This window comes from Geotrypetes seraphini, chromosome 5 (assembly GCF_902459505.1).
Source record: "Geotrypetes seraphini chromosome 5, aGeoSer1.1, whole genome shotgun sequence".
Classification (NCBI taxonomy): domain Eukaryota; kingdom Metazoa; phylum Chordata; class Amphibia; order Gymnophiona; family Dermophiidae; genus Geotrypetes; species Geotrypetes seraphini.
In genome coordinates this window covers 100,596,654-100,608,753 of record NC_047088.1, presented here as the reverse complement: position 1 = coordinate 100,608,753, position 12,100 = coordinate 100,596,654, and the positions used below count along the sequence as shown (strand labels likewise).

The 12,100-nt window shown below is 43.8% G+C and overlaps 1 long non-coding RNA gene across 1 annotated transcript; it reads left to right on the top strand.

Moving 5' to 3' along the window:
- The first annotated feature begins 7,643 nt into the window (after positions 1–7,643).
- LOC117360992 lies at positions 7,644–12,000 on the top strand. Its single transcript, XR_004539568.1, has 2 exons — positions 7,644–8,513; positions 9,822–12,000. It is a non-coding gene; the product is annotated as an uncharacterized LOC117360992 (long non-coding RNA).
- Positions 12,001–12,100: the final 100 nt, after the last annotated feature.

The window sequence follows — 12,100 nt, the reverse complement described above, 5'->3', positions numbered from 1 at the left end:
GTGAAGAGCTGATTCTCCAGGATGAGAATGAGGTTTTGGAAAGAACACTGTAAGCACAATGGATTGGTTGAGGTGAAATTCAGAGACCACTTTAGGCAGGAATTTCGGGTGAGTGCGGAGGACCACCTTGTCATGATGGAATACTGTGAAAGGTGGGTCCGCCACCAAGGCCTGAAGCTCACTGACCCTGCGAGCAGATGTGAGGGCCACCAGAAAAACCACTTTCCAAGTGAGAAACTTTAGTGGAGCCTTGCTCAGAGGCTCAAAAGGAGGTTTCATAAGCTGAGAAAGGACAACATTTAGATCCCAAACCACTGGAGGCGGTTTGAGAGGAGGATTGACATGAAAAAGTCCTTTCATAAATCTGGAAACCACAGGATGAGAAGAGAGAGGTTTCCCTTGTAGAGGCTGATGGAAAGCCGCAATAGCACTCAGGTGGACTCGTATAGATGTCGACTTGAGACCAGACTGAGACAGATGTAAAAGATAGTCCAAAACAGAGGATAGGGAGACTTGCTGAGGCTCCTTAGAATTGGAAATACACCATGAAGAAAATCTAGTCCATTTTTGGGAGTAGCATTGACGAGTAGCAGGCTTCCTGGAAGCCTCCAAGACATCCCTCACCGCCTGGGAAAACTGGTGCGGGGTTACGTTGAGAGGAACCAAGCTGTCAGGTGGAGAGACTGCAGGTTGGGATGAAGCAGAGACCCCTGATGCTGAATAAGCAGTGAAGGAAACACTGGAAGTAGGTACGGTTCCCTGCTGCTGAGTTGAAGTAGAAGGGAGAACCAAGGTTGCCTGGGCCACCGAGGAGCTATCAGAATCATGGTGGCATGTTCGGACTTCAGTTTGACTAGAGTCTTTTGAATGAGAGAGAATGGCGGAAACGCATACAGAAAGCGATTCCCCCAATCCAGCAGAAAAGCATCTGCCTCGAGGCGATGAGGAGCGTAGATCCTGGAGCAAAAATTGAGGCAGCTTGAAATTGTGGGGAGCCGCAAAGAGGTCTATCTGAGGCGTTCCCCACTGAGCAAAGATCTGATGAAGGGGCTTGGAGTGGAGTGTCCATTCGTGAGGCTGGAGAAGACGACTCAGTTTGTCCGCCAAGACATTGTCCCTCCCCTGAATGTAGACATCTTTGAGGAAGGTGTTGTGGCGAACCGCCCAATCCCAGACTCTGAGAGCTTCCTGGCAGAAGGAGGCCGAGCCCGTGCCCCCTTGCTTGTTGATATAATACATGGCGACCTGATTGTCGGTGCGAATGAGGACCACCATGTCGTGAAGCAGATGTTGAAAAGCTTGAAGAGCATTGAAGATGGCTCTGAGCTCCAGAAGATTGATTTGATGGAGTCGGTCCGCACAGGTCCAGAATCCCTGAGTGCGAAGCCCATCCAGATGAGCCCCCCAGGCATAGGTCGAGGAATCGGTTGTGAGAACCTTCTGATGAGGAGGAATGTGAAACAGCAAACCTCTGGATAGATTCGAAGAGGTCATCCACCAAAGTAGAGACTGCCGAAGAGCAGGAGTGACAATGATGTGTCGAGTCAACAGGTCTGACACTTGAGTCCATTGAGAAGCTAGGGTCCACTGAGGAATTCTGAGATGGAGCCTGGCAAAGGGTGTCACATGAACTGTAGAGGCCATGTGGCCCAGGAGGACCATCATGTGTCTCGCTGAGATGGACTGGCGAGAAGATACAGACTGGCAGAGACGAAGAAGAGCATCCATGCGCTGAGGAGGAAGGAATGCTCGAAGCTGAATGGTGTCCAGTACCGCCCCGATGAAGGGAAGGGACTGGGTAGGCTGCAGATGAGATTTGGGAAAATTGATCTCGAAGCCTAGGTTCTGCAGGAAGCAGATCGTGGTCAAGGTCGCCGAAATGACCTTTGGAGCTGACGGGGCCTTGATGAGCCAGTCGTCGAGGTATGGAAATACCTGAAGACCCCTGTTCCGGAGTGCAGCGGCCACCACCACCAGACACTTCGTGAAGACTCTGGGAGACGAGGACAGGCCAAATGGAAGCACTCGATACTGCAGATGTAGATGTCCCACCCGAAATCTGAGGAACTTGCGGGAGGCCGGATGAATGGGAATGTGAGTGTAGGCCTCCTTGAGATCCAGAGAGCATAACCAGTCGTTCTGCTCGAGGAGAGGGTAGAGAGAAGCAAGTGTCAGCATGCGAAACCTCTCCTTGACTAGGAATTTGTTGAGGGCCCTGAGGTCCAAAATGGGTCGCAGGTCGCCCGTCTTCTTCGGAACAAGGAAGTACCGGGAGTAAAACCCCTGGTTCAGTTGGTCCGTCGGGACCGGCTCCACGGCACGAAGCCGGAGCAAAGCCTGAGCTTCCTGGAGAAGAAGGGCGGTCTGAGTCAAGTTGGAAGGATACTCTCTTGGAGGGTGGTCCGGAGGGACCCGATGGAAATGAAGAGAGTATCCTTACTTGATGATAGTAAGGACCCAGAGGTCGGTTGTTATGGCCTCCCAGCGATGATAAAAATGATGGAGACGCCCTCCGATGGGAAAAACAGGGGGAGGCAGAACGAGGTTGGTTATGCCCTCGACGAGACAGTCAAAAAGGCTGAGTGGTCTTAGGGACAGCAGGCGACTGAGACTTAGGCTGACCCTTCTGGGGAGGCTGGCGCTTCGCCGGTTGCCTCGCAGGTGGAGTTTGCCTCGGCTGATAACGCCGCTGATAAATCAACGGCGGACGAGAAGGTCGAGACTGCTGAGGCTTAGGCTTCGGCCTAAGAATAGATTGGAAGGACTTTTCGTGGTCAGACAACTTCTTCGTAACAGTCTCGATGGATTCGTCAAAAAGATCCGCCCCAGCACATGGGACGTTCGCCAGGCGGTCCTGAAGATTGGGGTCCATATCAATGGTCCGCAACCAGGCCAAACGACGCATCGCTACCGAGCAGGCCGCCGCTCGGGCAGAGAGCTCGAACACATCATAGGCAGATTGCATCAACTGAAGCTGAAGTTGGGACAGCGAAGCAACCACTTCCTCAAACTCAAACCGAGCCTGGGACTCGATGTATGGAGTGAATTTTCGAAGCACAGGCAGAAAAAATTCCAAGTAGGCTGCAAAGTGGAAATTGTAATTCAGGACTCGAGACGCCATCATCGAATTCTGATAGATGCGTCGACCAAACTTATCCATGGTTCTGCCCTCGCGGCTCGGAGGCACTGAAGCATAGACCTGGCCAGGATGAGACCGCTTGAGCGAGGATTCGACCAGGAGGGACTGGTGAGAAAGCTGAAGACCCTCAAAGCCTTTATGATGCACCGTGCGGTACCGCGCATCCAATTTGCCAGGGACCGCAGGGATAGAGTAAGGAGACTCGAAGCATCGCATGAAGGTCTGGTCGAGGAGCTTGTGCAGGGGAAGCCGCAAGGACTCCGCCGGAGGACGAGGCAAGTGCATGGTATCGAGGTACTCCTTGGAGTATCGAGACCCAGCATCGAGAGTAATGTCCATGTCATCTGCCATCTGCCTGAGGAACGATGAAAAGGACAGTTGGTCCGCCGTCGCCGGTCTGCGAGACGGACTAGAAGAAGAAGAGGCTTCAGGCTCTAGAGAGGCCTGCGAGCAACAGGACGAGTAGAAAACCTCGGGGTCCTCGAACTCCGGGCCCGGAGGAGACCCAGTCGAAGCAGCATACCCCAACCGAGGCAATTTCTTCTGAGGCGAGACGGTCAAGTGCCGAGAGGAATGCTTCGAAGAATGTCTGGATCGATGCCCCTCCCGATGCCTGGAAGGGAATCGAGCCCGTCTGTGAGAAACTGGTTCAGACGCCTCCAAGGAGCAGATCGGACTTGACGCCGTCGATCGTAGAGGCGGAAGAGTCGGCGCCTCCCCCGACGACACCCAGGTTTGATAGGGGGTTCGGAAGAACTCGTCCTGCTTCCTGCTATGCCCAGGACTGGGTGGCCCCGAAGGTGGATGCCACACTGAGTCATGGGGCGGAGTAATCGGTTCCAAGGGAGGCAGGTCACTAAACGAGGCTTTCCTCGAGGGGATGGGCTCCAAGGGAGGCATATCACTAAGGGAGGCCCTCCTCGAGGGAATCGGTTCCAAAGGAGGTACAGCGCTAACGGAGGATCTCCTCGAGGACCCGGACACCGCTCGCTGCTCCTCCTCGCCGAGCAACGAGGTCGTGCGGCGAGGAGGAGGAGGAGGGGGCGGTCCGCCCCTCGAAGCCGAAAGGTCACCCTGGATGGTGGCAATCAGCCGAGGCCCCATGGTCTGCATGAGCTCCACGAACTGAGCCTCCAGAAGGGACCGCAACGAAGCCGATATGGAGGGATCCGCACCAAAAGGGGGCCCTTCCGCACGGTCTCCGCGCTCCTTCAGTGCTGCGTGCTTCTGCTTGCCAGTCTTCGGCACCTTGAGCACCACCGGTGGAACTGTCGGGGTCGATACCTGCTCTGAGGAGACGGAGGAAGGCACCGGCGCCGAAACCGGTGTGAACGATGCCGGTTTCAGGAGGCCCGAAGCAGCCGGGGAGGCAGAGGGCTTCGCGGAAGGAGTCAAAGCACCCGTCGATGTCGAAGCTGCAGGATCCGATGAAGCTTCCATCTTGAACATGGACTCCCACAGCAGACAGCGGCGCTTAAACGCTCTCGCCATCAAAGTGGAGCAAGGCCGGTACGATTTTGGGAAGTGATCCGGTCCCAGACACTGTAAGCAGCGTCGATGAGGGTCTGTGAGCGAAATCGCGCGCTGGCACTTGCTACACTTTTTAAAACCGGTAATCGGCCGGGACATAGGCCGGAAAAGCTCCGCCGCAAGGTCGAAGGCGCGGGGCCCCAGCCACGCGGCCGAACCGGTATCGGAAGGAAAAAATTTTTTTTTTTTTTTTTGAAAAAAGGAATCAAAGAAAGAAATAAATGCACAGGAGAGCCAAAAGAACTCAACCCGCGGCAAAAATAGAAGGCAAAAAAAAGATTCAATGGACGCAAATTGAAGATAGACTTCTCAGCTCCGCGGAAGAAAAAGAACTGAAGAGACACGCCCGGAACATTGGGCGGGAAGGCACTGGCGCATGCGCGGTGCGGGCATCTCGAAACTTCTGAGTTTCTTCAAGCAAGACATGCTTGCAAGATGTCCGTATCGGGGCTCTGTCGGATGACATCACCCACTAGTGAGAATAGCTGCCTGCTTGTCCTGGGATAATGGATTTTCTAATTAAATACTGTGATTCCCTTTGGGTTGAATGCAGAACTTGAATGGATGATGTTGCTGTGAAAATGGGTGGGCTTTGCTTGTGGGACTCTATGATTGGTAGAAAGTATGAGTGTGTGTATATAAAGAAAGATCTAAGACGCCGTGGCCATTTTAGACCTACATGGAGATATGGTGTGTTGTCTATAAATGGTGAGTGAGTGAGTTTAATACCCGTTCTATTATTTATATTAGCAAAGCTATATTGCTGGATTATTCTGCGTAAGCTTCAGGATGCACTGAAAATGTGTTTGTGGTTTTAGGGGATGCTCCTTGAAACAGCTACCTTGCAAAACGCTGAATTCACGTCGAAGCCCCATTCAGTGTATCAACTTTAAGATAAGTTATTTAAAGTTTTTATACGATAAATTATTTGAATCAAATGAAAGAAAATTTAAAATATATTGATGAATTAAGATTAAGATTAAAGGTGGCCGATGAGGCTGGCTATTATATAACCAGGGTTTTACATGAAATATGAAACCTGGATGTAGCCGCTGAGGTTACATCAAGATGAATTATTAGAGCAATGGAATAATTTTGGGAAGAATTGATATGAATTAAGAAGAAAGCAGTGAAAGAAGACTATTATTATAAGTGAGTGATATGTTTTGGAAATGAGCCAAAATACCAAACACATTATAAAATCAAAGGGGTTGTACTGAATATTTTGAAATAGGTGATAACTATGATAGAATATCCCACGATCTATAGATGACATGGTATTTTAAATTCTGCTTTTTATAGATTTACAGTTACACTGTGAATCAGTGCCTTTATCTTGCTTTCAGTGGGAAGGAAAAACCAAACAAACCCTAACAGAGGAAAATTGTTGTATTGATAAATAAGAGAGGGAATTTTGAAAAAGAATTGAAAACAGTGGTATACAATATAGTTGTATTTTACTTCTATGGATTTGCAGGGGTGGAAGAGAGGAACAAAATGGAGAATTATAAAAATAATGGTCTCCCTTGCTTTCCAGTATTGTGTCTTTTGAACCTGGGCCGGGCAGCCTATTAAAAATGGACAGCTATGTGGTGGAATGGGCAAGCATGAAAAATAAAATAGCCATTATATTTTCCTTCCATTGCTCTGGATTTACTAATCAGGGTTTCTTTATAAGATAAGGACCTATCCAAGGGCAAAGGAGGAAGGTTTAAATGGCTAGATAAAATTACAATTGGAGAAGCCAGAACACAAACCAGATAAGACAAACAGGGGATAATATATTGATCTAAATAAGTGTTTTTGTGCTGAGGTCACTGGAAACAGGGAGAGAGCAGCATTCTCTTAGGACCCTAGAAATGAATTTGATAGCTTTGTTGAAGGACTAGAGAAGATACACACAGGCTGTATGTAGCTTAGTTTTATGAAGTCCCATTGTTTCAATGTGTGTTCAGTCTGGTCTCCAGAGACCTGCAGGAGAGATAAGGGTTGGCTTTTGACCTGGTTGCTACAGAGATGGACTTTTCTTCTTACTACGGAGATTACATTCCAGGGGAGGGGGTTCCCTCTCCTTTTTTGCAGGGTAAAGTTAGAAATTTTAATCGAATATACAAAATGCATATATGATTAATTAAATTTTAGTGAACTAATAACGTAGGAACTTTCATATTTAAGGGTTCAGATTGAAATATAATTACCTCTAAAAATTGTACTGGAGAAGTCATATAGGAAAATGTTTGTGGGAGTGGATTGGCCACTCCCTTTTCTTTCACTGAGACACGGGATTTTCAGTGCATGCTCTTAAATGACTCAGTAACATGGGAGCAGTAGTTTGACTCTTAAAGAGAAATGATTTAAAGCTGTGTGAATGGATAATTTTTCCTCTGTATGTATATTGTAATACTTTTTCCTGGTTTCTTCTGTACTTATTGTTTATTGTTTATTTTAATTATTTGATTAAACGCCTTATCGATTCTACAAAGCGTTGTACAGAGTAAAAAAATTTTTTTTTTCCTTTAGACAAACAATATTACAATTAATACATACTTTTAAAAAAACTACAGACGAACTATAATACATACAAAGTTGTTGTGGACGAACGAACAAAAGACACACAAGGTAAAGAGGGAAGAAATACAATAGTTATAGTAAATGGAAGAAACATTAATGGAAAGTACAAAAGGGCAGGGAGATTAAAAAAAAAAAAAAAAAAGAGATTAAAAATAAGACGTCAGTTAAAATTAAATTTAAGATAAAGTAAAACTTCAGTTAAAAGCATCTTTAAAAAGGAAGCATTTTAATTTGCTTTTGAATGATTTTAGATTATTTTCCATTTTTAAATACAACGGAAGAGAATTCCAAATCGTTGGGGCTGTTACCGAAAAAATGTAATTATATTTCAATCTGAACCCTTAAATATGAAAGTTCCTACGTTATTAGTTCACTAAAATTTAATTCATCATATATGCATTTTGTATATTCGACTAAAAATGTACCTTTTCTTTATTAGATAAGCTAATATTAAAATGTAATTTTAAGAATTCTTGTGTGAGGGGGATGGACACTCCCCCAATATGCCTTATATGGTATCAAGTATTCATGACCAATTAGATGCAGGTAGTAAAATGTCATGTATTAGGTATATTTAAGTGAACCTAGCAGAACAGAAGTTTGAAGGCATTATGTCAGGGAAGTTGCATTTACACTCTCTGACTTGTAATGTTCCTCCATTGTACAAATGAATGCCTTGAAACAGGATTGTCTGTTGAATTTTAATAAAACAATATTTTATCTGAAATATTTGTACAATTATCATCATGTCAGTGCACCTATGGGCAGGGTAGAACCAAAACTCTGCTCAGTCTCTATCCCGGTGTTCTTTATTAGGTCTGTCTGTCCAGTATCTCATGTTTTGGAATATGAATTTTTTTTTGTTCCCATGCACGTTTGTATAAAGTGTTAGAATTGGGTATTGTCCTGAATATATGATTAAGCGATCAACCAAATTCTAAATACAATTGGAAAAAGAAATAAATTTAAAATAATCTTGGTAGTTAAAGCTCCAGAGGAAGGGGACAGTTATTATGTAAAGACAGTGCAGACACAAGAAGACACATTTAGCGTGCCCCTGACCTCTGCACAGCAGTGCCCACCCCTCAGAGAGTAGTGGGACCCAGGTGGCAGACAGGGTTCCAGGTCAGCCTGAAGGGAACATGGCTAAGTGTCCTTAAGGGTGGTGTTGAGTTGAAATGTTTCTTCTTTGTCTTGGCAGTCATTTGGCATACATACAGAGCTATTCTGGACCCGTTTTTGGCACAAAGAATCTTTTGCTGAACCAAAAGAAGTAAGAAAAAGTTATGCTTCAAGTAACCTTGAAATGACCTTGCACTTAAGAGTTAACATGTTTCTTTTTCCCCCTTAGAATTGACACTCTACCTCTGTACCTAACATTGTACACTGTATCTTACTTTAACTAGTAAGTTCTGCTTATTTTTAAAGATTGAAGCACAACCTAGCAGTTTGTGTCCCTGTCTACATTATCTTTCATGTCCTATGAATGAAATAGGCAGGGCAACAAATCCGAGTGATTAAATTCTTACATTCTCTCTTTCAGAAGTTCCAGCAGACATTTAGACACCACACCATTTGACTATGCCTTTTCTGATTATGTGATTATTATGCCATGTGTTATATAAAAATTTACTTTGCTAATGTGTGCACACAAATATGTCTAGTGGTATGATGTTTGTTTGTTTTTGTATAACTGTGTGTTGATCTGCAGATTTAAGTTCAGCCCTGAATCTTGAGAAATGGAAGAACAGTTACAAGCCCAAAACTTTGTGTTTCCTGTTTTGTCTGTGCCATGTGGTCTCAGTTCTGTCTATTTGTTTCAGTTTAAGGGGTACCCCAGGATACATGACATTGGCCATGTTTTAGAGCTCTTTTTTCCATTTTTTACTATTCTAATTGCGCAATATCATTTTAGTTATAGTTTACATGGCCCAAGTGTAGATTAGGCTATGTTATATTAAGCACAAAAAATGGACGAAGTCCTCTTGAGCAAATCAAAATAATCAAACCAACGAATAGAGGACAAATAATAACAAGAATTCTTGCTATTCTATACCGCTCTCAGAACCCTGTAATGTTCAGGACACTTGAGTATCCAGACATCGCTCATACAGGTACATGATATCTTTCATTGAGCCGGTATTTTCATGTGCAAAACTACAAATGTGCAAGAAGCTGTAATAAAGTGCTACGTGAAATAAATAACATTAAAAGTTCGCACTTAGCTTTTGTATGTACTTGATTTGTAGTAGATCATTGTAGTTAACAAAAATTGGCTAAACGCCAATGTTATATTAAGGAAAGGTTTTATGTAGTGTTTATTCTATGGTGCTCACTGGATATGATTAATTCAGGACATATTTCTGATAATTTTTTTTGTTCGATATAATCAGTACATAATTATGGTCTCTCTTGAGTGCTATAATAAGTGGTGTGCAGCACACACATAAAAAAAAGAAAGGAAAAAATATATCTTCTTGGAATGTCTGATTAAGAACATTAAGTACTTGCATATTGTTTCTCTCTTGCAATATCTATATCAAGTAAATGCACTAATATTGTCACATGTTGCCACACTCAGTACAGGCAATATGGTCTCTCTCTCTCTCTCTCTCTTTTTCTATCTCTTATTTGGATCACTTCACTGGGGTTCAGCTGCTGGATGATACCTGGAATCCTTTCAAACTGGTGTATCCCTCCCTGTATGTGCAGTTTAAAGAGGCTGTCAGCTCCTATTGGACTAATTCATCTCCCTGTACCCTGACTGCAAAGACACTTTTGTTTTCACATCCACCTTCCTAAGAACGCTTTACTGTACCTAAACCATACCTGGTGTAGTCATTCATTTCATATGCTGTGCACCCACTCCCTCTTGGCATGGGGAATGAAACATTCCACATGCTGCTGAATTTTACAGACATTGAACAACTTAAAACTACCCCAGAAGACATGAATCAATCATACTATCACTTTTGAAAATGGACAAATTGCACACTGTTGAAAATTTACTACGAGACGCTCATGTCTCAGTTTGAGAACTGTTCTTTGGGCATTTGCCTATGGCTATCATGTTTTGATGTTTTAATTCACCCTATCGTTATTTTATGTATTGCACAAATTTTGCTATATATGGTTATGATGTTTCTCTGCTGTAAAATGACCACGCATTCACCTATGTGAATTTCCAGAATTTTTTATGACACTTGCTAATTGGGTTCAAATTTGGTTGATTTGGCATGGCCTATTGCATCGCATGCTAGGACCGGATATGATATATGATCTCCTATCCCGTACTCTCATCCTCATGGCATCCTGATACCTTTCAGCCTGAACCTCCTGAGAAAGTTTCCTGCATCCCTTATGCACCGTTCATTCGCTCAAAGACGGGTAAGATGTAGCATGCTGGGTTTCCCCACCCAGATGATTGTACAACCTAAGACAGAGGTTTGAACTCATAATAGGAACTGTTTATTTTCATAGCTTGGAGATTGTGCAGGCTTAAGGGGACATGCTAATATAATGTTGGAAGTAAGAGAGGCATCTACGAAGGGCAAACTGGCTGTTTATGAAACAGTTGCTAAAGTATAGGTCATTTGTACCGCAAGCTTGCCTCATTTCAAAGCATAAAACAGAAAAGGAGATGTTAGTAGCCAGAATTTTCAGTTGGCCTAACCAATGTCAGCAGCAGCCATGGGGACATTATATCAATCTGAAATTGGAATGTTCATGCAGATAGACCCTAAATGTTCCCGCAAGATTAAATGCTTCTATAGTACGCCCTCTTTCCACATGTAAGGGGGGAAAGGTGTTGGATGTCTTTCATTGGGAAGGATGTTGACTTCCCAACACTGTACATAACCAAGAGCTTACTCTGAAATATGATGATGATATTATGCTCCATTTTGTAAATAACTGTATTTTCAAGCCATATGCTCTGGACAGTAATATCACTACTGTCTTAAATTGGATCAATAATCTAGCATGTAGATATCTTGTATAAAACTAACCAATATCGTAATCTCACTCTGTTATACTGAATTTTTAAGTGAAAAATTACATTCAATGACTGAAGATGCTCTTTATTTTGATGTTAACCTTCTTCAATTGTGAATTTACCTATTTTGTTTATAAACGTACCATGGCCCCATCCATTCGGATGGTTTCTTATAATAAAGCGCAGACCTGAAGATTCAAGGAGTGGAATGTTATGCCCATGGCTGGCCAGGGCATGGCATATGTGGTCACTTTGGCTACTGGTACGTGAATCTTCACGTCTGATTCAATTATTGTTTTCTGTTCCAACTTTCAACTTGTTTTAATGAGGGCATAATACGGGAGTTTTCCTGTGCTGTTTGATGTCTGCTTTTAACTTTATTAACGAGAAAGGATTCTCATGGTACTATGATAAGGGAGGGTTTGAGCAGCAGCCAACATTTCAGCTATGAGATAAGTGGGACACCTGTTGTTTATTAGAGGAACAGCAGTGTGTGTGTGTGTGTGAGCATTTTTATGCTATATAAGACTGAGAGTCACAGCTTTGACTTTGAAACCAGCTGTAGCTGTGGGAACTGTGTACTGTACTGACCTATTGATCGAACGGATTCCCGATCAAAATCAGGATGGAACATGGCAGACATGGTGATGTTTTCTATTTTGTGCATATAAATATAATTTGCTTCTATCTTGTATATTATCTGATGCTTATCTGCATTATTTAGTGATAATCTGATGTTTATGCAATAAAGGATCATTTACTCTGATGCTTTTCTTGGATGTTACTTTTACACATCCTTGTTAGATAGATATGTGGCATGTGATTTCATAAATTTGGAGCTGCAAAATAGAATGCTTTATTTCAAG